General features: G+C 43.3%; 1 protein-coding gene and 1 long non-coding RNA gene across 9 annotated transcripts in view; one reads left to right on the top strand and one right to left on the bottom strand.

Moving 5' to 3' along the window:
• The window catches only part of LOC139576365 (tight junction protein ZO-2-like), a 156,504-nt gene that overhangs the window by 96,477 nt on the left and 34,757 nt on the right, over nt 1–25,270 (top strand). The gene's annotated exons all lie outside the window — the stretch shown is intronic.
• On the bottom strand, nt 869–18,310 carry LOC139576366 (uncharacterized). Its single transcript, XR_011675106.1, has 2 exons — nt 17,966–18,310; nt 869–984 (listed from the first exon to the last, which is right to left on the bottom strand). It is a non-coding gene; the product is annotated as an uncharacterized lncRNA (long non-coding RNA).

Genomic DNA, 25,270 nt, shown 5'->3' with positions numbered 1-25,270 from the left:
ATTGGGCAGCTCTCGGCTGTGCTTCCCTTTGTAGTCTGTAATGGTTTGCAAGCCCTGCCACATCCGACGAGCGTCAGAGCCGGTGTAGTACGATTCGATCTTAGTCCTGTATTGACCCTTTGCCTGTTTGATGATTCGTCGGAGGGCATAGCAGGATTTCTTATAAACTTCCGGGTTAGAGTCTCGCTCCTTGAAAGTGGCAACGCTACCCTTTAGCTCAGTGCGGATGTTGCCTGTAATCCATGGCTTCTGGTTGGTATGTACAGTTGAAGTCGGATGTTTACATACACCTTAGCCAAATACATTTAAACTCAGTTTTTCACAATTCCTGACATTTAATCACAGTAAAATTGCCCTGTCTTAGGTCAGTTATGGTCACCACTTTATTAAAAAAATGTGAAATGTCAGAATAATAGGAGAGAGAATGATTTATTTCAGCTTTTATTTCTTTCATCACATTCCCAGTGGGTCAGAAGTTTACATACACTCAATTAGTATTTGGTAGCATTGCCTTTAAATTGTTCAACTTGGGTCAAACGTTTCGGGTAGCCTTCCACAAGCTTCCTACAATAATTTAGGTTAACTTTGGCCCATTCCTCCTGACAGAGCTGGTGTAACTGAGTCAGGTTTGTAGGCCTCCTTGCTCGCACACGCTTTTTCAGTTCTGCCCACAAATTTTCTATAGGACTGAGGTCAGGGCTTTGTGATGGCCACTCCAAACATAACAATAGTCATTATGGCCAAACAGTTCTATTTTTGTTTCATCAGACCACAGCACATTTCTCCAAAAAGTACGATCTTTGTCCCCATGTGCAGTTGCAACCGTAGTCTGGCTTTTTCATGACGGTTTTGGAGCAGTGGCTTCTTCCTTGCTGTGCGGCCATGAGTGAACAGGGAGTACAGGAGGGGACTGAGCACACACCCCTGGGGAGCTCCAGTGTTGAGGATCAGCGTGGCAGATGTGTTGTTACCTATCCTTATCACCTGGGGGCAGAGGCGAGGACAGAGTTAAAAATGTATGGGTGTGTAATATACAGTGCATTTGGAAAGTATTCAGACCCCTTGACATTTTCCACATTGTGGAAAGATATTTTTGAAGATATTTGTGCAAATGTATAAAAACTGATATCGCATTTACATAAGTATTCAGACCCTTTACGCAGTACTTTGTTGAAGCACTTATGGCAGCGATAACAGACTCGAGTCTTCTTGGGTATGACGCTACAAGCTTGGCACACCTGTATTTGGGGAGTTTCTTCCATTCTTCTCAAGCTCTGTCAGGTCGGATGGGGAGCATCGCTGCACAGAGATGTTAGATCGGGTTCAAGTCCGGACTCTGGCTGGGCCACTCAAGGACATTCAGAGACTTGTCCCGAAGCCACTCCTGCGTTGGTTTGGCTGTGTGCTTAGGGTCATTGTCCTGTTGGAAGGTGAATTATCACCCCAGTCTTAGGTCATGAGCGCTTTGGAGCAGGTTTTCATCAAAGATCTCTCTGTACTTTGCGCCGTTCATCTTTGCCTCGATCCTGGCTTGTCTCCCAGTCCCTGCCGCTGAAAAACATCCCCACAGCATGATGCTTCAACCACCAAGCTTCATTGTAGGTATGGTGCCAGGTTTCCTCCAGACGTCACGCTTGGCGTTCAGGCCAAAGAGTTCAATCTTGTTTTCATCAGACCAGAGAATCTTGTTTCTCATGGTCTGTGAGTCCTTTAGGTTCCTTTTGGCAAACTCCAAGTGGGCTGTCATGTGCCTTTTACTGAGGAGTGGCTTCAGTCTGTCCAATCTACCATAAAGGCCTGATTGGTGGAGTGCTGCAGAGACTGTTGTCGTTCTGGAAGGTTCTAACATTTCCACAGAGGAACTCTGCCAGCTCTAGGAAAAGTCTTGGTGGTTCCAAACTTATTCCTTTTAAGAATGATTGATGCCACAGCGTTTGTGGGGACCTTCAACATTTACATTACATTTAAGTCATTTAGCAGACGCTCTTATCCAGAGCGACTTACAAATTGGTGCATTCACCTTATGATATCCAGTGGAACAACCACTTTACAATAGTGCATCTAACTCTTTTAAGGGGGGGGGGGGGGGGGTTAGAAGGATTACTTTATCCTATCCTAGGTATTCCTTAAAGAGGTGGGGTTTCAGGTGTCTCCGTAAGGTGGTGATTGACTCCGCTGACCTGGCGTCGTGAGGGAGTTTGTTCCACCATTGGGGTGCCAGAGCAGCGAACAGTTTTGACTGGGCTGAGCGGGAACTGTACTTCCTCAGAGGTAGGGAGGCGAGCAGGCCAGAGGTGGATGAACGCAGTGCCCTTGTTTGGGTGTAGGGCCTGATCAGAGCCTGAAGGTACGGAGGTGCCGTTCCCCTCACAGCTCCGTAGGCAAGCACCATGGTCTAGTAGCGGATGCGAGCTTCAACTGGAAGCCAGTGGAGAGAGCGGAGGAGCGGGGTGACGTGAGAGAACTTGGGAAAGTTGAACACCAGACGGGCTGCGGCGTTCTGGATGAGTTGTAGGGGTTTAATGGCACAGGCAGGGAGCCCAGCCAACAGCGAGTTGCAGTAATCCAGACGGGAGATGACAAGTGCCTGGATTAGGACCTGCGCCGCTTCCTGCGTGAGGCAGGGTCGTACTCTGCGAATGTTGTAGAGCATGAACCTACAGGAACGGGTCACCGCCTTGATGTTAGTTGAGAACGACAGGGTGTTGTCCAGGATCACGCCAAGGTTCTTAGCACTCTGGGAGGAGGACACAATGGAGTTGTCAACCGTGATGGCGAGATCATGGAACGGGCAGTCCTTCCCCGGGAGGAAGAGCAGCTCCGTCTTGCCGAGGTTCAGCTTGAGGTGGTGATCCGTCATCCACACTGATATGTCTGCCAGACATGCAGAGATGCGATTCACCACCTGGTTATCAGAGGGGGGAAAGGAGAAGATTAATTGTGTGTCGTCTGCATAGCAATGATAGGAGAGACCATGTGAGGATATGACAGAGCCAAGTGACTTGGTGTATAGCGAGAATAGGAGAGGGCCTAGAACAGAGCCCTGGGGGACACCAGTGGTGAGAGCACGTGGTGCGGAGACAGATTCTCGCCACGCCACCTGGTAGGAGCGACCTGTCAGGTAGGACGCAATCCAAGCGTGGACCTTGCCGGAGATGCCCAGCTCGGAGAGGGTGGAGAGGAGGATCTGATGGTTCACAGTATCAAAGGCAGCCGATAGGTCTAGAAGGATGAGAGCAGAGGAGAGAGAGTTAGCTTTAGCAGTGCGGAGCGCCTCCGTGACACAGAGAAGAGCAGTCTCAGTTGAATGACTAGTCTTGAAACCTGACTGATTTGGATCAAGAAGGTCATTCTGAGAGAGATAGCAGGAGAGCTGGCCAAGGACGGCACGTTCAAGAGTTTTGGAGAGAAAAGAAAGAAGGGATACTGGTCTGTAGTTATTGACATCGGAGGGATCGAGTGTAGTTTTTTTCAGAAGGGGTGCAACTCTCGCTCTCTTGAAGACGGAAGGGACGTAGCCAGCGGTCAAGGATGAGTTGATGAGCGAGGTGAGGTAAGGGAGAAGGTCTCCGGAAATGGTCTGGAGAAGAGAGGAGGGGATAGGGTCAAGCGGGCAGGTTGTTGGGCGGCCGGCCGTCACAAGACGCGAGATTTCATCTGGAGAGAGAGGGGAGAAAGAGGTCAAAGCACAGGGTAGGGCAGTGTGAGCAGAACCAGCGGTGTCGTTTGACTTAGCAAACGAGGATCGGATGTCGTCGACCTTCTTTTCAAAATGGTTGACGAAGTCATCCGCAGAGAGGGAGGAGGAGGGGGAGGAGGATTCAGGAGGGAGGAGAAGGTGGCAAAGAGCTTCCTAGGGTTAGAGGCAGATGCTTGGAATTTAGAGTGGTAGAAATTGGCTTTAGCAGCAGAGACAGAAGAGGAGAATGTAGAGAGGAGGGAGTGAAAGGATGCCAGGTCCGCAGGGAGGCGAGTTTTCCTCCATTTCCGCTCGGCTGCCCGGAGCCCTGTTCTGTGAGCTCGCAATGAGTCGTCGAGCCACGGAGCAGGAGGGGAGGACCGAGCCGGCCTGGAGGATAGGGGACATAGAGAGTCAAAGGATGCAGAAAGGGAGGAGAGGAGGGTTGAGGAGGCAGAATCAGGAGATAGGTTGGAGAAGGTTTGAGCAGAGGGAAGAGATGATAGGATGGAAGAGGAGAGAGTAGCGGGGGAGAGAGAGCGAAGGTTGGGACGGCGCGATACCATCCGAGTAGGGGCAGTGTGGGAAGTGTTGGATGAGAGCGAGAGGGAAAAGGATACAAGGTAGTGGTCGGAGACTTGGAGGGGAGTTGCAATGAGATTAGATTCAATGCAGCAGAAATTTGTTGGTACCCTTCCCCAGATCTATGCCTCGACACAATCCTTAATCAGAGCTCTAGGACAATTCCTTCGACCTCATGGCTTGGTTTATGCTCTGACATGCACTGTCAATTGAGGTACCTTATATAGACAGGTGTGTGCCTTTCCAAATCATGTCCACTCAATTGATTTTACTTCAAGTGGACTCCAATCAAGTTGTAGAAACAGGATGCACCTGAGCTCAATTTCAAATCTAATGGCAAAGGGTCTGAATACTTATGTAAATACGGTATTTCATTTTTATATATTTACTTTTTTTCTTTCTCTTTTTCATTGTGGCATTGGTTCCCAAACTTTTTATAGGCCCGTACCCCTTCAATCATTCAACCTCCAGCTGCGTACTCCCTCTAGCACCAGGGTCAGCGCACTCTCAAATGTTGTTTTTTGCCATCATTGTAAGCCTGCCACACACGATACATTTAATAAACATAAGAATGAGTGTGCGTTTGTCACTTCCCATGAGCCGGGTTGTGACAAAGAGCTCTTATAGGACCAGTGCACAAATAACAATAATCAATAATTTTGCTCTTTATTTAGCCATCTTACATATAAAACCTTATTTGTTCATCAAACATTGTGAATAACTCACCACGGTTTAATGAGAAGGGTGTGCTTGAATGGATGCACATAACTCTGCAATGTTGGGTTGTATTGCAGAGAGTCTCAGTCTTAAATCATTTCCCACACACAGTCTGTGCCTGTATTTAGTTCATGCTAGTGAGGGCCGAGAATCCACTCTCACATAGGTACGTGGTTGCAAAGGGCATCAGTGTCGAAACAGCATGATTTGCCAAGGCAAGAAACTCTGAGCATAGCCCTATCCAGAAATCTGGCAGTGGCTTCTGATTCAATTCAATTTTCACATAACCGCTTGTTGCAATTTCGTTGAGGCTCTCTTGTTCAGATATCGGTACGTGGACTGGAGGCAGGGCATGAAAGGGATAACGAATCCAGTTGTTTGTGTCGTCCATTTCGGGAAAGTACCTGCGTAATTGCACACCCAGCTCACTCAGGTGCTTCGCTTTATCACATTTGACATTGTACGTAAGCTTGAGTTCATTTGCACACAAGAATCATACAATGATGTTAAGACCTGTGTTGACAGAGAAGAGCTCCAACTTCTTAATCATAGCCTCAATTTTGTCCCACACATTGAATATAGTTGCGGAGAGTCCCTGTAATCCTAGATTCAGATCATTCAGGCGAGAAAAACAATGTTTACTGTGGTGTCCAAAACATCTTTCAAGCATTCCCTTGGCAGCAAGAGCCTCACGGTGGATCCTGCTGTGCCCAAGTGGCGTCGGGAGCAACTGCTTTTACGCGCATTACCACTCCACTATGTCTCCCTGTCATGGCTTTTGCGCCATCAGTACAGATACCAACACATCTTGACCACCAAAGTCCATTTGATGTCACAAAGCTGTCCAGTACTTTAAAAATGTCCTCTCACGTTGTCCTGGTTTCCAGAAGAGGATTTGTTCCTTAATTGACCCCCCATAAACGTAGCGGACATATACCAGGAGTTGTGCCAGGCCCGCCACGTCTGTTGACTCATCCAGCTGTAATGCATGTAATTCACTGGCGTGTATGCAAAGCAGTAATTGTTTCAAAACATCTCCTGCCGTGTCACTGATGCGTCGTGAAAGTGTTGTTTGATGAAGGCATTGTCTGTATAGTTTTTTTTCTCCTTTTCCCCCAGAATTGTCCCAGCCATATCCGCGGCAGCAGTAAGAATTAAGTCCTCCACAATAGTATGGGGCTTGCCTTTCCTAGCCACTCGGTAGCTCACCATATAAGACACTTCTAGCCCCTTCTTATTAATGGTATCTGTTGTTTTTATGTCTTACTGCTCAAAAACTGCTGTGACTTATTTTTCAAATTGTCATGTTTCGTTTCTAAATGTCTGCGCATTGGTTCCCGCGAGAGAGTAACGGTTAATGTGATTGGATGTTAATTATTTGACTAGGCTACCTGTATTTGACATTGTGTTATTTTGCTGTACACTGGATGGTTTAATTTTATTTTTGGCAGTGAAACGAGGCTACTCAAGCAAGTAAAAAAGAAAAACTCACCCAAATGTATAGCCCAGTTGGAAAATATAAAATGTACCGTTTGAAAATGTGAACCAGATTTTTATTAGGCGTACCTCCGACGGCATTGCGCATACCCCAGTTTGGGAATACCTGGTGTAGATTGATGAGGGAAAAAATTATTTTATACATTTTAGAATAAGGATGTTACGTAACAAAATGTGGAAAAGGTCAAGGTGTCACGCCTGCTCCCGCTCTTCCTCCCCCTGGCACTCGAGGGCGCCAGGATCCCCAGCATTACGCACTCAAGCCACCATCAGTACGCACACCTGCCTTCCGCCCGTCACACGCATCAGCGATCATTGGACTCACGTGGACTCAATTACTTGTGTTATTACCTTCCCTATATCTGTCTGTTCCCAAGCTCTGTTCCCGGCTTCGGGATTAATTGTCTCATGTCCGTGTTACCCGTGTTCCAACGCTGTTCCTGTCTTGTTTCCTTGTCTGTTCCCGAATAAATGTCTGACTCCCCGTACCTGCTTCTCCTATCCGGCGTCGGCCCTTACACAAGTGGTCTGAATAATTTCCGAATGCACTGTAGATGAGGGTTTTGTTGGTATGAGCATGTAATATCCTAATCACTTAGGAAAGTACAGTAGATTGGCCTATACTGTAGATATTTTAGTTTCAGTTTCGCATCAACTAACAGTAATTCTATTTCTGGCAAGAGATTGATTAATTTGCACTGTCCCTGTTAAATACAATTAATACATAAACTGTTAGACTTTCAGAGACTGACTTTTCTTCAAACAGCAGAGAAGAAGCTCTAAATCTTCAGATGCTGCAGGCTGATGTCTTATGATGCACTTTTTGGTTTCCAGTATAAATTATTTAAAGCCACCTGACTAACTGTAGGCTATGATGATGTGTCATCCATTTTAGAGAGATGGTAGAAGTGACTCAAACTTGATGACAGCGGTCTAGTTCAGGTCTTGCTTATAGCAAGTCTACGAATGCTTTAAGCAAGTCTTATGGAGCATTTAGCATAAGAGACAATAGAAAAGGTGGTTCAGAGAAAGTGAGCTAGACCATTTCTCTGGCTTGCATAGTTGGAGAATATCAAGATTTAACTCTATGAAGAAAGACATGCACTCACACAAACACAGATGGCCTTAAGCTTTATTCGGATGGGATTAGTTTTACTGTTTGGGTAATGTAATTATGTGTACTGATGGCGCAAAAGCCATGACAGGGAGACATAGTGGAGTCCACCGAGAGGCTCTTGCTGCCAAGGGAATGCCTGACAGCTTGAAAGACGTTTTGGACACTACAGTGAAAATGGTTAACTTCTTATGGGCAGGTGGGATGCTACCTTCCCACCTGGGCAACATCCAGTGAAATTGCAGAGCGCCAAATTCAAACTACAGTATTATAAATATTTAAAATCACAAGTGTAATACATCAAAATAAAGCTTAACTTCTTGTTAATCCAGCCGCCGTGTCAGATTTCAAAAAGGCTTTACGGCGAAAGCAAACCATGCGATTATCTGAGGACAGCGCCCCGCATACAAACGCATGAAAAACATATTTCAACCAGGCAGGTGCGACACGAAAGTCAGAAATAGCGATATAAAAAATGCCTTACCTTTGATGATCTTCTTCTGTTGGCACTCCAAAAGGTCCCAGTTACATCACAAATGGTCCTTTTGTTCAATAATGTCCATCTTTACATCCATAAAAACTCAGTTTAGCTGGCGCGCTTCAGTCAATAATCCACCCAGTTTCCCTCCATCAAAATGCATACAAAATGAATCCCAAACGTTACTAATAAACTTTTCCAAACAAGTCAAACAATGTTTATAATCAAACCTTAGGTACCCTAATATGTAAATAAACGATCAAATTTAAGACGGAGAATCGTTATCGTCCTTACCGGAGAAAAATACCAAAGAACGCGCTCTCTTCCACGCACTTGGAAACACTACAGCCAAAATGGGAGCCACCTAGAAAAAATTAGCCAGAAATTGTAGTTTTCCAAAAACCAGCCTGAAACTCTTTCTAAAGACTGTTGTCATCTAGTGGAAACACTAGGAACTGCAATCTGGGAGGACTTGGCCTTATAATAAAAGTGATAGCCATTGAAAATAGGGGTAGGCGGAATCTTCTTTTGGGGGGGGGGGGTGATTTGTCCTCGGGGTTTCGTTATACTCGCAGACATCATTTTGACAGTTGTAGAAACTTCAGAGTGTTTTCTATCCAAATCTACCAATTATATGCATATCCTAGCTTCTGTGCAGGCAGTTTACTTTGGGCACGCTTTTCATCCGGACGTCAAAATACTGCCCCCTACCCAAGAGAGGTTAACTTTAAAGCAAGGCCCCTGAACTCTCGTGTATTTTCTGCATTATGCAATGACATGGGCAGCGACCATGTAACGCTTTTAAAACATACAGAGGTACGCTGGTTATCAAGGGGCAAAATATTGACACTTTTTTGAATTGAGAGACGAGCTTAACCTTTTCGTTACTGACCTTTTTCACTTGTCTGACTGCTTGCATGATGAGGAGTTTCTCAAACGACTGGCCAATCTTAGTGATGTTTTTTCTCGCCTGAATGATCTGAATCTAGGATTACAGGGACTCTCCGCAACTATATTCATTGTGCGGGACAAAAAATTGAGGCTACGATTAAGAAGTTGGAGCTCTTCTCTGTCTGCATTAACAAGGACAACACACAGGTCTTTCCATCATTGTATGATTTTGTGTGCAAATGAACAAGCTTACGGACAATGTCAAATGTGATATAGCGAAGCACCTGAGTGAGTTGGGTGCGCAATTACGCAGGTACTTACCCGAAATGGATGACACAAACAACTGGATTCGTTATCCCTTTCATGCCCTGCCTCAGTCCACTTACAGATATCTGAAGAAGAGAGCCTCATTGAAATTGCAACAATCGGTTATGTGATAATTTAATTTAATCAGAAGCCACTGCCAGATTTCTGGATTGGGCTGCGCTCAGAGTTTCCTGAATTGGCAAATCGCGCTCTTAAGACACTGATGCCCTTAGCAACCACGTACCTATGTGAGAGTGGATTCTCGGCCCTCACTAGCATGAACTAAATACAGGCACAGACTGTTTGTGGAAAATTATTTAAGACGGAGACTCTCTCCAGTACAACCCAACATTGCAGAGTTATGTGCATCCTTTCAAGCACACCCTTCTCACTAACCTGTGGTGAGTTATTCACAATTGTTGATGAACAAATAAGGTTTTATATGTAAGATGGCTAAATAAAGAATAATAATTATTATTATATTATTATTTGTGCCCTGGTCCTATAAGAGTTCGTCATTTCCCACGAGCCGGGTTGTGACAAACTCACACGCATTCTTATGTGAAATAAATGTATCATATAGTGTGTGTGTGGGGCAGGCTTACAATGATGGCAAAAAACAACATTTGAGAGTGCGCTGACCCTGGTGCTAGAGGGAGTACGCAGCTGGAGGTTGAATGTTTGAAGGGGTACGGGACTATAAAAGTTTGGGAACCACTGCTCTACACTATACTTGCTTATTTTGTCACAAACTGAAAATAGGCAAACTATTAGAATTTGAGCAACCAGGAAATGGCGGACCGATTTCTGCATAGTGCATCTTTAATGAAACTCCAGCGGTAAATGTAGGTAGTAGATCTCAAAGCAGGGCATCCCCAATTCCCCACTGAGCTAAACTTTTTGCAAATGGCTGGTTCATTTTCTCATAACACATCTCAACTGCAGTGTGTTTTTCAGCAGCTCACATCAGCAGGATTGGGAGATTTTTCATTAGCAGAGACATCTACCGTGGATCGCTAAAATAAAGATTATGATCACACTTCCTCAATTTAAATATTATGGGGACACCTACACATTTGGCAGCCAAGCACAAGTTATCAGTGTAGCTTATTACTGTCTAGACATGATGTTGAATATTTTTACACCTAGAATAAAAACCTCCAGGTTTCTGTCGCTAAAAGTCCTTAAAAAAAAAAGTCTGGAAAAACGATTCCCTTGCGAACCATTTCCTTGAAACACACATGCTGGGGAAATAATTACATAACCAACATCTCTAGTAATACGAATGCCGTTCGAATTTGGCTTATGTCTCTTTAATCCCAGAGTAATTTTTTTCCAGGTCACCCCTAACCTTCTGTCTAGAGATCCGGACAATAAAACACAAAATCAACAAATGCACACACACATGCAGTGCGCACAGACACACACAAACACACATTCAGTACGCATAGACACACACACACACACACACACACACACACACACACACACACACACACACACACACACACACACACACACACACACACATACAGTATGCATTCACACACATGATCTCTATGTGCTATATGTGTGTGAGATTTAATTCCTGGTAAGCATTAGTCGTCTCGTACCGTGTGGATCAGAAAGGAATATAATTAAAACACTGTTTATACTATCGTGCCCACAGACCCGTACCATACTCTGCTTGCTCCGATAGCTTCTAGTTCTATGGTGGATGCAACTAATTAAACCGATTTCATACTAGATCCAGTCTCTCTCTCTAACGCTCCCGCTCTCTCTCTCCCCCTCTCTCTGTTACAGTGTAATTATGTTTTATTCAGCTGTCAGCTCAGTGTTGATCAGATGAGAGGAGATGAGTTGTAGAGGGTTGGGTCAGCTTGCCCCTAATTTCATTATACTGTGCTTTGCTACCTGCGGGTTTTCTACTGTCACTGTTTTAGTCATGAATATTGGTATCTGACACTGCACATTGAAGTATTTGATAATCACCACATTAATGGGTGCTGATATTTGTGTGTGTGTGTGTGTGTGTGTGTGTGTGTGTGTGTGTGTGTGTGTGTGGTATTAGGATTACATAAGCCTGGAGGAAGCCGGTGAATTGGGGGGGGGGGGGGGAGAGAGAGACAGAGTAGGGAGGGAGAAGAGAATGTGGAGGGAGGGAGAGCAGACGGATGGGAGACCCTGGCGCCCTGACTCCCATTCCGACCGCCGACCGCTCGGCTGGTGTCGTGTAGCGAGGCGAATGACATGTCGACAGCTCTCCGCAGGAAGTGGGTGCGTGCAGTGTGCGCGCTCAGGACTCTGCGAGCAGGAGGAGGAAGCGTGAGTTGTGTTTATTTTTAGTTCCCCCTGGGCCGACTAATCCGTCCTGCCACTCCGGCTTAATGGGATTGGAGGTCGGCTGACTTCAGTAGGCATTGGACTGTAGGACCATAGGGCTGCTCTGTGGGCTCACTGGGTTGTCTGCTGTACCCCAACCAAACCAGCCTGTGCTGCTCTGGGCCAGGCTTGGCTACTGGGTACTGTGCTGGTGCCATACAAACAGAGTGTTGAGCCAAACAGGGCTCGAGCTTAGCTTAGCTGAGCTGAGCCATGGATAAGAAGCGTTCAGCGGGTCGAGATTGCGGGAGATGAGATGAGCCATGAATTTGGACTGCCTGCAGTTGGGGGACTGGTGTTCAGGGGCCCGAGGGGGTCCATGGCTGCGCCACACGGAGGAGGACCAGGGTGGAGGTGGTGGGGGCCGGGGAAAGAGGAGCGCAGCAGGAGGGCCAGGTGGAGGTCAACCCAGGCTGGAGGTGCCTCTCCTGGGAGGACCCTGGCTCAACTCGGAGGAACTAAGGAGCAGCGTGGTGGTGCTCTACGCTCCCGCTGGGAACACATGCTTCCTCCGACTGGTACTGGAGACAGATAGAGAGAGAGAGAGCCAGAGAGAGAGACCCTCTGCCCTTGCCGCTGATCATCCACCTCCCCAAAAGGATAAACTATCTAGCTCTGATCCCTTGAGGAAAGATCTCACCCTGCTCTCTGCTTCCCCCTTAGAGCTCCCTGGCTTTCTGGCATGTGTTTGACTAGATGTTTGTTTGTAGACTAACGTAGTTGTTTGGTTGTAGAACCGAGTGTTAAAACTATGTTAAGTGAAGTTCTGTTAAGTTGTGTTTCTGGAAAATGTATACTGTGGTAGCTAGCTGAACTCAGTATTACAACTTGGTTATTTAGCTGCAGAGAGACACTGTACTGTTGCACAGTTCCTCATGGCAATTCTAGTAAATCACAATTGCTAAATTTTGATCCAATAGGAAATTGCTCGAGCCAAGAACTCTATTTGCCAAGTGGATAATACAGGGTTGAAAAACTGTGCTGCTCCAATAGGCAATTGCTCTGGCTGAGAAATGCTTTTCACTGCTCTTCATTTGAGAGGCGAAGAAACTGTTGATGAATGATGTTGACTCATACTCCCGTATTGGTGCTAGTACTCAGTCAGTGTGTGTGTGTAATGAAAAAGCTCTCCTGCTCCATCTCTCATGCTTGCAAAGTGTGAGAGAGAGGAGGAGAGTGTGCTTTTGCATCAGTTGGAGGTCGGTAGCATTTAGCTGTGTGATTTGCACGGCAGTCAGTCTGTGGGTGGGTGGGTTGTGGGGAACAGTTATTTCCGGGTGGGTAGGGGGGTGTGGTGTCAGTGCAGTCCCTCCTGTGGGTTGAGTAGGTGTGTTCTACACTACATCCAGCTCTCTGGAACAGATAGGAGCCAATACAGATGGGTCCTGATGCTGTTCACACTAGAGAGAGGAGTTTACAGAGAGGATAGTACTAAAGGTTGCAGGATAGCTATGCATCTGTGGCTGTTGATCAATTTGCGTCCGTGTGTTTTTGTGTGTTCTGCATGTGTGTCTGTCTGCACATTGTCATCGCAGGTATAGAATTCTGTCAGATCAGTGTGTGTGTGTGTGTGTGTTTGTTAGGGATGGGTATTTGACATTTCTTGACTGTTTGAGTACTCACATAAAAAAAATGTAAAAAGCTATTTTTAGAACACAAGGCCCACACTGGAAATGTTTTTCTTCGTGTATCTATATGCCAACAGTGCGCAACGATGCCTAATTTATCATAACCATTACAGATAATGAATCCTAATTGCTAAATTGCCACATATACAGTACCAGTAAAAAGTTTGGACACACCAACACATTCAAGGGTTTTTCTTTATTTTGACAATTTTCTACATTGTAGAATAATAGTGAAGACATCAAAACTATGAAAAAACACATGGAATCATGTAGTAACCAAAAAAGTGTTAAACAACTCAAAATGTATTTTAGATTCTTCAAAGTAGCCACCCTTTGCCTTGACAGGTTTGCGCACTCTTGGCATTCTCTCAACCAGCTTCACCTGGAATGCTTTTCCAAAAGTCTTGAACTAGTTCCCACATATGATGAGCACTTGATGGCTGCTTTTCCTTCACTCTGCTGTTCCAACTCATCCCAGACCATCTCAAATTGGGTTGAGGTCGGGTGATTGTGGAGGCCTGGTCATCTGATACAGCACTCCATCACTCTCCTTCTTGGTCAAATAGCCCTTACACAGCCTGGATGTGTGTTGGGTCATTGTCCTGTTGCAATACAAATGATAGTCCCACTTAGCGCAAACCAGATGGGATGGTGTTTTGCTGCAGAATGCTGTGGTAGCCATGCTGGTTAAGTGTACCTTGAATTCTAAATAAATCACTTAGTGTCACCAGCAAAGCACCATCACACCACCCCCTTGCTTCACGGTGGGAACCACACATGCGGAGATCATCCGTTCACCAACTCACAAAGACACCGCGGTTGGAACCAAAAATCTAAAATTTGCACTTATCAGACCAAAGGACAGATTTCCACCGGTCTAATGTACATTGCTCGTGTTTCTTGGCCCAAGCAATTCTCTTTTTATTATTGCTGTCCTTTAGTAGTGGTTTATTTTCAGCAATTCGACCATAAAGGCCTGATTTACACAGTCTCCTCTGAACAGTTGATGTTGAGATGTGTCTCCTACTTGAACTCTGAAGCATTTATTTGGGCTGCAATTTCTGATGCTGGTAACTCTAATGAATCCTCTGCAGCAGAGGTAACTCTGGGTCTTCCTTTCCTGTGGCGGTCCTCATGAGAGCCAGTTTCATCATAGCGCTTGAGGCATTTTGCAACTGCACTTGAAAAAACTTTCAAAGTTCTTGACATTTTCCGCATCGACTGACCTTCGTTTCCCTTTGCTTGTTTGAGCTGTTCTTGTCATAATATGGACTTGGTCTTTTACCAAATAGGGCTATCTTCTGTATACCACCCCTACCTTGTCACAACCCAACTGATTGGCTCAGACGCATTATGAATGAAACAAATTCCACAAATTATCTTTTAACAAGGCACACCTTTTAATTGAAATACATTCCAGGTGACTCTCATTAAGCTGGTTGAGAGAATGCCAAGAGTGTGCAAAGCTGTCATCAAGGCAAAGGGAGGCTACTTTGAAGAATCTCAAATATAAGATTTTTTGGGGTTACTACTAGAGGTCGACCGATTATGATTTTTCAACGCCGATACCGATTATTGGAGGACATAAAAAGCCGATACCGATTTAATCGGACGTTTTTTAAATATTTTATATATATATATATATCATACACACACACTAATTTTTGTAATAATGACAATTGCAACAATACTGAATGAACACTTTTATTTTAACTTAATATAATAGATAAATAAAATCAATTTAGTCTCAAATAACATGAGAACATATGTTAAAACGAACTACCAGCTTTCATGGGTCTTCAATATTCCCAGTTAAGAAGTTTTGGGTTGTAGTGCAGAAAGCAGAGCTTGTCTGCATGGTCCCCTGTCAGTCTGCTCCTCCGCAAAACACAGACCTTATTTGAAGTAGATCAAGACATTCTCTATGGAAGACATGAACGGTAAAATAACGAAGGAACCCCTTTCAAGTTCAGCCGCAAGTTATTACAGGAATTATAACGCATTGACTATTTCTCTCTAAACCATATACCTTTGACTAATCCGGAAACTATCCCCTCGAAAACAAAACGTTTATTCCGTTCCGTATTTTATCTAACGGGTGGCATCCATGAGTCTAAATATTCCTGTTACATTGCACAACCTTCAATGTTATGTCATAATTACGTAAAATTCTGGCAAATTAGTTCGCAAGAGCCAGGCGGCCCAAACTGTTGCATATACCCTGACTCTGCGTGCAATGAACGCAAGAGAAATTACACAATTTCACCTGGTTAATATTGCCTGCTAACCTGGATTTCGTTTAGCTAAATATGCAGGTTTAAAAATATATACTTGTGTATTGATTTTAAGAAAGGCATTGATGTTTATGGTTAAGTACACATTGGAGCAATGACAGTCATTGATTGATTGTTTTTTATAAGATAAGTTTAATGCTAGCTAGCAATTTACCTTAGCTTACGCGTTCGCGTAACAGGCAGGCTCCTCGTGGAGTGCAACGTAATCAGGTGTTAGAGCATTGGACTAATTAACTGTAAGGTTTGCAAGATTGGATCCCCCGAGCTGACAAGGTTAAAAATCTGTCGTTCTGCCTCGTTCCTAGGCCGTCATTGAAAATAAGAATGTGTTCTTAACTGACTTGCCTAGCTAAATAAAGATTAAATAAAGGTGTAAAAAAATATATATATATATATATATAAAAATCGGCAAATCGGCGCCCAAAATAGCGAGTTCCGATTGTTATGAAAACTTGAAATCGGCCCCGATTTATCGGCCATTCCGATTAAATCGGTCGACCTCTAGTTACTACATGATTCCATATTTGTTATTTCATAGTTTGGATGTCTTCACTATTATTCTACATTGTAGATAATAGTCAAAATAAAGAAAAAACCCTGGAATAAGTAGGTGTCCAAACTTTTGACTGGTACTATATATTCAGAAAACAAAAGTGCCATTTAAGATGAATTTATTGAAACTATAATGTTTTGTTAATTTAGCTGACAAGACGCTCTTATTTTCCAAGCCCTTATCACAGTCAAGACACACTTATTTTCTAGTAAAAAGCATGATCTAATATATAAGAATAAAATAGAATAGAATAATGCTAAGTAATACGCATCTCGCATCTGGAACAGTTATTCTGTAAATGAGAACGTGTTTTCAGTCAACTTACCTGGTAAAATAACGGATAAATAAAATTTGAAACGGGGCTCAAGTTGAAAGACAATTTGTTCAGGGTTACAAACCAAATCTCCCTTCTGTTCGATATACAGACGTTGTTTATTCTGCCTGCTCTTTGGAATTTTCTAAATGGATGAACAATTCCACATTGAACACTGCATGGGGATGAATTATGGCCACAACATATTTGGGGAGTAGGCCGTATTTTTTTGACTCGCACCCTAATCTAGCAGACCGTATTTTAATAATTAGCTGGTTTATAAGCTGAACCAGGTTAGGTACAACTGGCGTTGGAGCAAAAACCTACAGCTCTCCAGGAACAGGGTTGGAGACCCCTGGCCTAGGTTAACCAATTCTAAGTGGCACTAGCAGTTTGCAACGTATGTGCGTCACTAGTTACCACAGGCACAAAGTCATAAACCTCTCCAATTTCTAAAATGGGTCTTCTTAAAATCTGATTTTAAACCTTTAACCACACTGCTAACATTATGCATAACCCTAAACTTAAATTAAGACCAAAAAGCTCATGTTTGTTTTCAGGATTTTTTTTCTAAATAATGCCAAATCTGACTTTGTAAATGTGGTTACTAGTGACAACTGCAAAGTAGCCTAAACGGAAATTAGACTGGATGCAATTATTCCAAAACTGCAGCTCATTGTTGGAACACATATTTCCCTACTTCAGTCAACCAGCCATTTTGAATTTGTGATAAAACTGTTGTCATTTTGCAAGTAATGTAGCTTGTGTTTGAGGGAGTTGTCGAGATGCGATTTGAATGAGTGAGACAGAGGGGAAAGGGAATTTAGGGAGAAGAACTGTTTGATACTAGGCTTGGTTTAATTTTTGGACCAATACAATGTGAATTGATTTATTTTTTGTTGTGGCCTGCAAATGCACATGCAATTGTAGGAAAGTAGCTTGAAAACTGCAACATTTTCATCCAGCCATGATGCACTGCTGAAGTCATAGTCAAACTCCTATGCTATGTTTGTCTCACTCGAGTTGTGTTCTGATTATTATTTTTATTTTACCTTTATTTAACTAGGCAAGTCAGTTATGAGAGGGTCCCTGATTTAATTTGCTATCACAAAAGGGCTCCCTGTTCCCAAAAAGTTTGAGAACCCCTGCTCTTTGTTGTGAGCTGAGCTGAGGGACTCTGGGGAGAAGCAGAGAACCATGAAGAGCAGCAGAGGTGTGACTGACTGTCTGTCACTTCAGGGCCTAGCTGCTCTCTCATAGCTACTAGTCCATATGTGCCCTGTATAACACCAGTATGGTATACAGTACCATGCTTAAAGGGGCAATCTGCAATTGCTACTTCCATTTTTGGACTTGTTTTGAATGTGGTCTATGGGCGAGGAGAGACTGCATTGCATACGCTTCTTCTCACATAGCCACCAACCAATAATTGGTGTGCATGAACAAACTGTGGTCAATAGAGAGCAGTTGGGATTTCACAGCATTGTAAAAGCCAACTGACTGAAACATAAAAATATGTTGTTGTTTTTACCTGGTCCAACTCAGACTGTGGAGGTTAGTTCCCACGCCCTCAGAAGACAGGCTCTATATCACAGGGTCAGCGAGGACGGTGTGCGAGTTCCTTAGGGCTACACGATTAATCAAATGTTTATCTAAATTGTGATATTGACATGCACAATATCCATATCGCAAAAGGAAGCGATATTTTTGAAACGCCACCTAGCCGTCTCTAACACCCATTTTCTTTACTTTTGATTTGTTGCTTGAGTTGACGGAGTTCACTCACCGTCTCTCCTCTTTTGGCCGCTTCCCAATCCCACACACACCAAGCCCCACCCCCTGTCACTCAAGCAGGCCGTTCCTCCGTATGCTTGAGATTCACTCTGCGTGCATTGACCAAACAGCATTCAGTCAACAGATTTTTCCAAAAAAGAACGGCACAGCTTTCCACTTTGCTTCTTAATATAATTCCAAATGTTTTCTATATAATACTATTTGTGTAACTTTCTCTCTGAAAAATGCTAGTTTGTTGGTCTTAGCAAGCTGCAAATATGCATTAAATAAATTGTGTTAGGCGCTAATGCTAATCGCTAGCTAGCGGATTATCTAAATTCACTGAGATATGGCAAATCATGCTAGCAAACTTTTTCTCTAATACAGGCCGGTACCAGTGGTGGAGTATATCAGCATTGTTTGTGCAGCAGTGCCTTCAGAAAGTAGTCACACGCCTGAATTTAAAATGGATTACATTAAGATTTTGTTTCACTGGTTTCACACAATATCCCATAATGTTAAAGTGGAATTATATTTTTTTATTATAAATGAATAGCTGAAATGTCTTGAGTCTAAGTATTCAACCTCTTTGTCATGGCAAGCCTAAATAAGTTCAGGAGTAAAAATGTGCTTAACAAGTCACATAAGTTGCATGAACTCACTCTGTGTACAATAAGTGTTTAATATGATTTTTGAATGACTACCTCATCTCTGTACCCCACGCATACAGTTCAGTTATCTGTAAGGTCCCTCAGTCAAGCAGTGAATTTCAAAAACAGATTAAACCACAAAGACCAGGTTTTCCAATGCCATTCAAAGAAGGGCACATATTGATAGATGGGTAAACAAAATAAAGCAGACATTGACTATCCATTTGAGCATGGTGGAGTTATGAATTACTTTTTGGATGGTGTATCAATACACCCAGTCACTGCACAGATAGAAGTGTCCTTCCTAAATCAGTTGTCGGAGAAGAAGGAAACATCTCAGGGGTTTCACAATGAGGCCAATGGTGACTCTAAAACAGTTACAAAGTTGAATGGCTGTGATAGGAGAAAACTGAGGATGGATCAACATTGTAGTTACTCCACAATACTAACCTAATTGACTGAATAAAAATAAGGAAGCCTTTACAGAGTGAAAATATTCCAAAACATGCATGCTGTTTGCAGCAAGGCACTAAAGTAATACTGTATAAAATATAGCGAATCAATTCACTATTTGTTCTGAATACAAAGTGTCATGTTTGGGGCAAATCCAGTACAACACATTACTGAGTACCACTCTCCCTATTTTCAAGAATAGTGGTGGCTGCATCATGTTATGGTATGCTTGTAACCGTTGAGGACTGGGGAGTTTTTCAGGATAAAACAGAAACACAATGAAGCTAAGCACAGGTAAAATCCTAGAAGAAAACCTGGTTCAGTCTGCTTTCCACCAGACACTGGGAGATTAATTCACATTTCAGCAGAACAATAACATAAAACACAAAGCCAAATCTACACTGGAGTTGTTTACCAAGAAGACAGTGACTGTTCCTGAGTGGCCGAGTTGCAGTTTTGACTTAAATTTGCTTGGAAATCTATGGCAAGACCTGAAAATGGTTGTCTAGCAATGATCAACAACCAATTTGACAAAGCTTGAAGAATTTTGAAAATAATCGAAAAAGCACAATCCAGGTGTGAAAAGACTCACAGCTGTAATCGCTGCCAAATGTGATTCCAACATGTATTGACTCAGGCGGTCGAATACTTATCTAATCACGATATATTACTGTTTTATTATTTTATGCATTTATTTTTTAACAAATTTTCTTCCACTTTGACATTACAGAGTATTTTGTGTAGATTGTTGACAAAAAAATTACAATTAAATTAATTTTAATCCCACTCTGTAACTCAACATCATGTGGAAAAAGTTAAGGAGTCTGAATACTTTCTGAAGGCACTGTACCTATCTATTTTAATCTAATTAGAGTCCCATGGGAAACACTGACCAACACTGCGGTTACTACTCTGTCAACCATCTCCACCCTTACTTTTTCATTCGTTGTCATGCCAAACAAAAGTGCATTCCAAGTGCCCACTATATTCCAACCGTAAAATTAGAATGATCATTCTATTTCTATGATTCCGACAGTTTATCCAACAGTTTTGATGTATAATCACAGGTAAAATCGCAATCGCAATATTTGGTACAAAAATCACAATTCTATTTTTTTCCCATATTGTGCAGCCCTAGTGTATGAATGCATGGTTGCGTGTGTGTGCAGGCAGAGGTAGGTCAGTCTCCTACGCTGACCGGTGCCGAGTTAATCACCAAAGCATTGATCCATCCGGATGTGTGTCTGTTTCCACTTTGTCCTGGAGGTGTGTGTGTGTGTGTGTGTGTGTGTGTGTGTGTGTGTGTGTGTGTGTGTGTGTGTGTGTGTGTGTGTGTGTGTGTGTGTGTGTGTGTGTGTGTGTGTGTGTGTGTGTGTGTGTGAGATTTAGATACTCCTACTCAATTGGCTAACACAGAGAGGGTCAGGCCTATTTTAGAGCCTGTGTGGGACAGTGTTTTCAAATCAAATTTTATTTGTCACATGCGCCGAATGCAACAGGTGACCTTACCGTAAAATGCTTACTTACAAGGCCTTAACCAACAATGCAGTTCAAGAAATAGAGTTAAGAAAATATTTACAAAATAAACTCAAGTAAAAAATAAACATTAACACAGTAAAATTACATAACAATAACGAGGCTATATACAGGGGCTACCGGTACCGAGTCAGTGTGCGGGGGTACAGGTTAGTCGAGGTAGTTTGTACGTGTAGGTTGGGGTAAAGTGACTAGATAATAAACAGCGAGTAGCAGCTGTGTAAAAACAAAGGGGGGAGGGTCAGTCAATGTAAATAGTCCGGGTGGCCATTTTATTAATTGTTCAGCAGTCTTATAGCTTGGGGGTAGAGGCTGTTAAGAAGCCTTTTGGACCTAGACTTGGCGCTCCGGTACAGCTTGCCATGCGGTAGCAGAGAGAAAAGTCTATGACTTGTGTGACTGGAGTCTTTGACAATTTTTTAGGGCCTTCCTCTGACACTGCCTAGTATATAGGTCCTGGATGGCAGAAAACTTGGCCCCAGTGATGTATTGGGCGGTACGCACTACCCTCTGTAGCTCCTTACGGTCGGATGCCGAGCAGTTTCCATATCAGGCAGTGATGCAACCGGTCAGGATTCTCTCGACAGTACAGCTATAGAACTTTTTTGAGGATTTGAGAACCCATGCCAAATCTTTTCAGTCTCCTGAGGGGGAAAAGGTGTTGTCGTGCCTTCTTCACGAGTGTCTTGGTTTGTTTGGTGATGTGGACACCAAGGAACTTGAAATTCTCGACACGCTCCACTACAGCCCCGTCGATGTTAATGGAGGCCTGTTCGGCCTGCCTTTTCCTGCAGTCCACGATCAACTCCTTTGTCTTGCTCACATTGAGGGAGAGATTGTTGTCCTGGTACCACACTGCAAGGTCTCTGAACTCCCTATAGGCAGTCTCATCATTGTTGGTGATCAGGCCTACCACTGTTGTGTCGTCAGCAAACTTAATGATGGTGTTGGAGTCATGCTTGGCCACGCAGCCCTGATGGGCCCCTGTGTTGAGGATCAGCGTGGCAGATGTGTTGTTGCCTAGCCTTACCACCTGGGGGTGGCCCGTGAGGAAGTCCAGGATCCAGTTGCAGAGGGAGGTGTTTAGTCCCAGGGTCCTTAGCTTAGTGATGAGCTTTGTGGGCACTATGGTGTTGAACGCTGAGCTGTAGTCAATGAACAGCATTCTCACATAGGTGTTCCTTTTTTTCAGGTGGGAAAGGGCAGTGTGAAGTGCGATTAAGATTGTGTCATCTGTGGATCTGTTGAGTCTTATGCGAATTGGTGTGGGTCTGGGGTTTCCGGGATGATGGTGTTGATGTGAGCCATGGCTACCAACGTGAGTACTACTGGGCGTTATTCATTTAGGCAGGTTACGTTCACATTCTTGGGCACATGGACTATGCTGGTCTGCTCGAAACATGTGGTTATTACAGACTCGGTCAGGGAGAGATTGAAAGTGTCAGTGAAGACACAATAATATATAATGGAAAACAAAATTCACACTAAGGACCAAACAACATTAAATATATATGGAAAAATTACACCAAGTAAGACATCAAAGATGCAGCCATTTAGATGCAGCATGCTCGCAGTACACGCCCTGGTAATCCATTTTTGCTCCGCAGCCTTGTGAATGTTGACCTGTTTAAAGGTCTTGCTCACATCGGCTACGGAGAGCGTTATCACACCGTCGTCCGGAACTGCTGGTGCTATCATGCATGCTTCAGTGTTGCTTGCCTCGAAGCGAGTATAAAATACCTTTAGCTTGTCTGGTAGACTCGCGGCACTGGGCAGTTCGCGGCTGGGTTTCCCTTTGTAGTCCATAATAGTTTGCAAGCCCTGCCAAATCCGAAAAGAGCGTCAGAGCCGGTGTAGTAGGATTCAATCTTAGTCATTATTGATGCTTTGCCTGTTCGATGAGGGCATAGTGGGATTTCTTATAAGCATCCAGATTATTGTCCCACTCCTTGAATGCGGCAGCTCTAGCCTTTAGCTCCGTGTGGATGTTGCCTGTAATAATGGCTTCTGGTTGCGATATGTACGTATGGTCACTGTGGGGACGACGTCGTCAATGCAGTTTTTGATGAAGCCGGGGACTCCTCAATGCCATTGGATGAATCACGGAACATATTCCAGTCTCTGCTAGCAAAACAGTCCTGTAGCATAGCATCCGCGTCATCTGACCACTTCTGTATTGAGCGAGACAAATCGAATAAAATTTTATTAGTCACATGCGCTGAATACAACAGGTCAATACATTCTAAGTCAGAACCGTCAAGAGTAGTGATGCTAGACGGGCGGGCAGGTGCAGGCAGCGATCGGTTGAAGAGCATGCATTTCGTTTTGCTTGCAATTAAGAGCAGTTGGAGGCCACGGAAGGAGGGTTGTATGGCATTGAAGCTCTTCTGGAGGTTTGTTAACACAGTGTCCAAAGAAGGGCCAGAAGAATACTGAATGGTGTCGTCTGTGTAGAGGTGGATCAGAGAATCACCAGCAGCAAGAGCGACATCATTGATGTATACAGAGAAAAGAGTCGGCCCGAGAATTGAACCCTGTGGCACCCCCATAGAGACTGCTAGAGGTCCAGACAACAAGCCCTCCGATTTGACACACTGACCTCTATCTGAGAAGTAGTTGGTGAACAAGGCGAGGCAGTCATTTGAGAAACCAAGGTTTTACTTTATAAGTGCCTTATTGCAAACCGGATGCATGTTTTGGAATATATTCTGTACAGGCTATGTTCTTTTCCCACACATTTAGGTTAGTATTGTGGAGTAACTACAGTGTTGTTGATCTATCCTTAGAGTTTCATGGCTGTGATAGGAGAAAACTAACTGCTTTAAAGAACCATTGGCCTCATTGTGACATCCCTGAGCGGTTTCCTTCCTTTCCGGCAACTGAATTAGGAAGGACGCCTGTATCTTTGTTGTGACTGGGTGTATTGATACACCATCCAAAGTGTAATTAATATCTTCATCATGCTCAATGGACATTGGAAAACCTCCCTGGTCTTTGTGGTTGAATCTGTGTTTGAAATTCACTGCTCGACTGAGGGGCCTTACAGATAATTGTATGTGTGGGGTACAGATATCAGGTCATCATTAAAAAATCATGTTCAACACTTTATATTGCACACAGAGTGAGTCAATGCAATTTTATTTTACTCCTGAACTTATTTATTCAATACATTTCAGCTTTTAATTTTCAAAAATGTCTAAAAATACAATTCCACTGACATTATTGGGTATTGTGTGTAGGCCAGTGACTCAAAATCTCATTTAAAATGAAGGCTGTAACCACAAAATGTGGAAAAAGTTGAGATGTGTGAATACTTCCTACAGTGACATTTTCTCACAAATTGCCATCCCAAAGAGCAATTGTCCAAGAAATATGCTTGCATTGTTGATTTCTTACATTGTAACAATAATGACACATCATAAGAATGGCCGCAAATGTTCAGATGAGCAGGAAATTCCCTTTTTCATCCGATTTATGGAATATCTTTTATTGGTGGAACAAATAAATCAGTCGGGCTCTAGTCTTAAGACTTCGATACAAAATTGTACCTCTTTCATACTGTGATGATCAGTATCACATCTACTCTGTGTTCAGCTAATGTTCAGTAACCCATGTAGTATTGTGTTAAGATGATTGTAGTAAAAAACGGATGTATCTGTTAAAGAAGCATCTACTGTTTGCGAAGATAATATTCTGTAACTTAAGTTGTTGTGTTAAAGTAGCGTTCACTAACTATGTCTGTAATGTTCCGTTCACTAACCGTTAGGACTGGGTATTGCCAGGGACCTCATGATACAATATTATCACCATACTTAGGTGGTGTTGTGATTCTTATGATTCTAAATGTATTGCGATTTGATATTCCAAAATTATTGCTCACTATACTGTGTTATGTATGTTTGAATGTATGTATGTACAGTACGAGTCAAAAGTTTGGACACACCTACTCATTCAAGGGTTTTTCTTTATTTTTACTATTTTCTACATTGTAGAATAATAGTGAAGACATAAACTATGAAATAACACATATGGAATCATATAGTAACCACAAAAGTGTTAAATAAATCAAAATGTATTTAATATTTTAGATTCTTCAAAGTAGCCACCCTTTGCCTTTGCACAGGGAGATCATCCGTTTACCTACTCTGCGTCTCACAAAGACACCGCGGTTGGAACCAAAAATCTCAAATTTGGACTCATCAGACCAAAGACAGATTTCTACCAGTCTAATGTCCATTGCTCGTGTTTCTTGGCCCAAGCAAGTATCTTCTTATTATTGATGTCCTTTAGTAGTGGTTTCTTTGCAGCATTTCGACCATGAAGCCCTGATTTACAAAGTCTCCTCTGAACAGTTGATGTTGAGATGTGTCTGTTACTTGAACTCTGTGATGCTTATTTGGGCTGCAATTTCTGAGGCTGGTAAC

Source organism: Salvelinus alpinus, chromosome 5 (assembly GCF_045679555.1).
Source record: "Salvelinus alpinus chromosome 5, SLU_Salpinus.1, whole genome shotgun sequence".
NCBI classification, from domain to species: Eukaryota; Metazoa; Chordata; class Actinopteri; order Salmoniformes; family Salmonidae; genus Salvelinus; species Salvelinus alpinus.
This window is presented reverse-complemented; position numbering and strand designations above follow the sequence as displayed.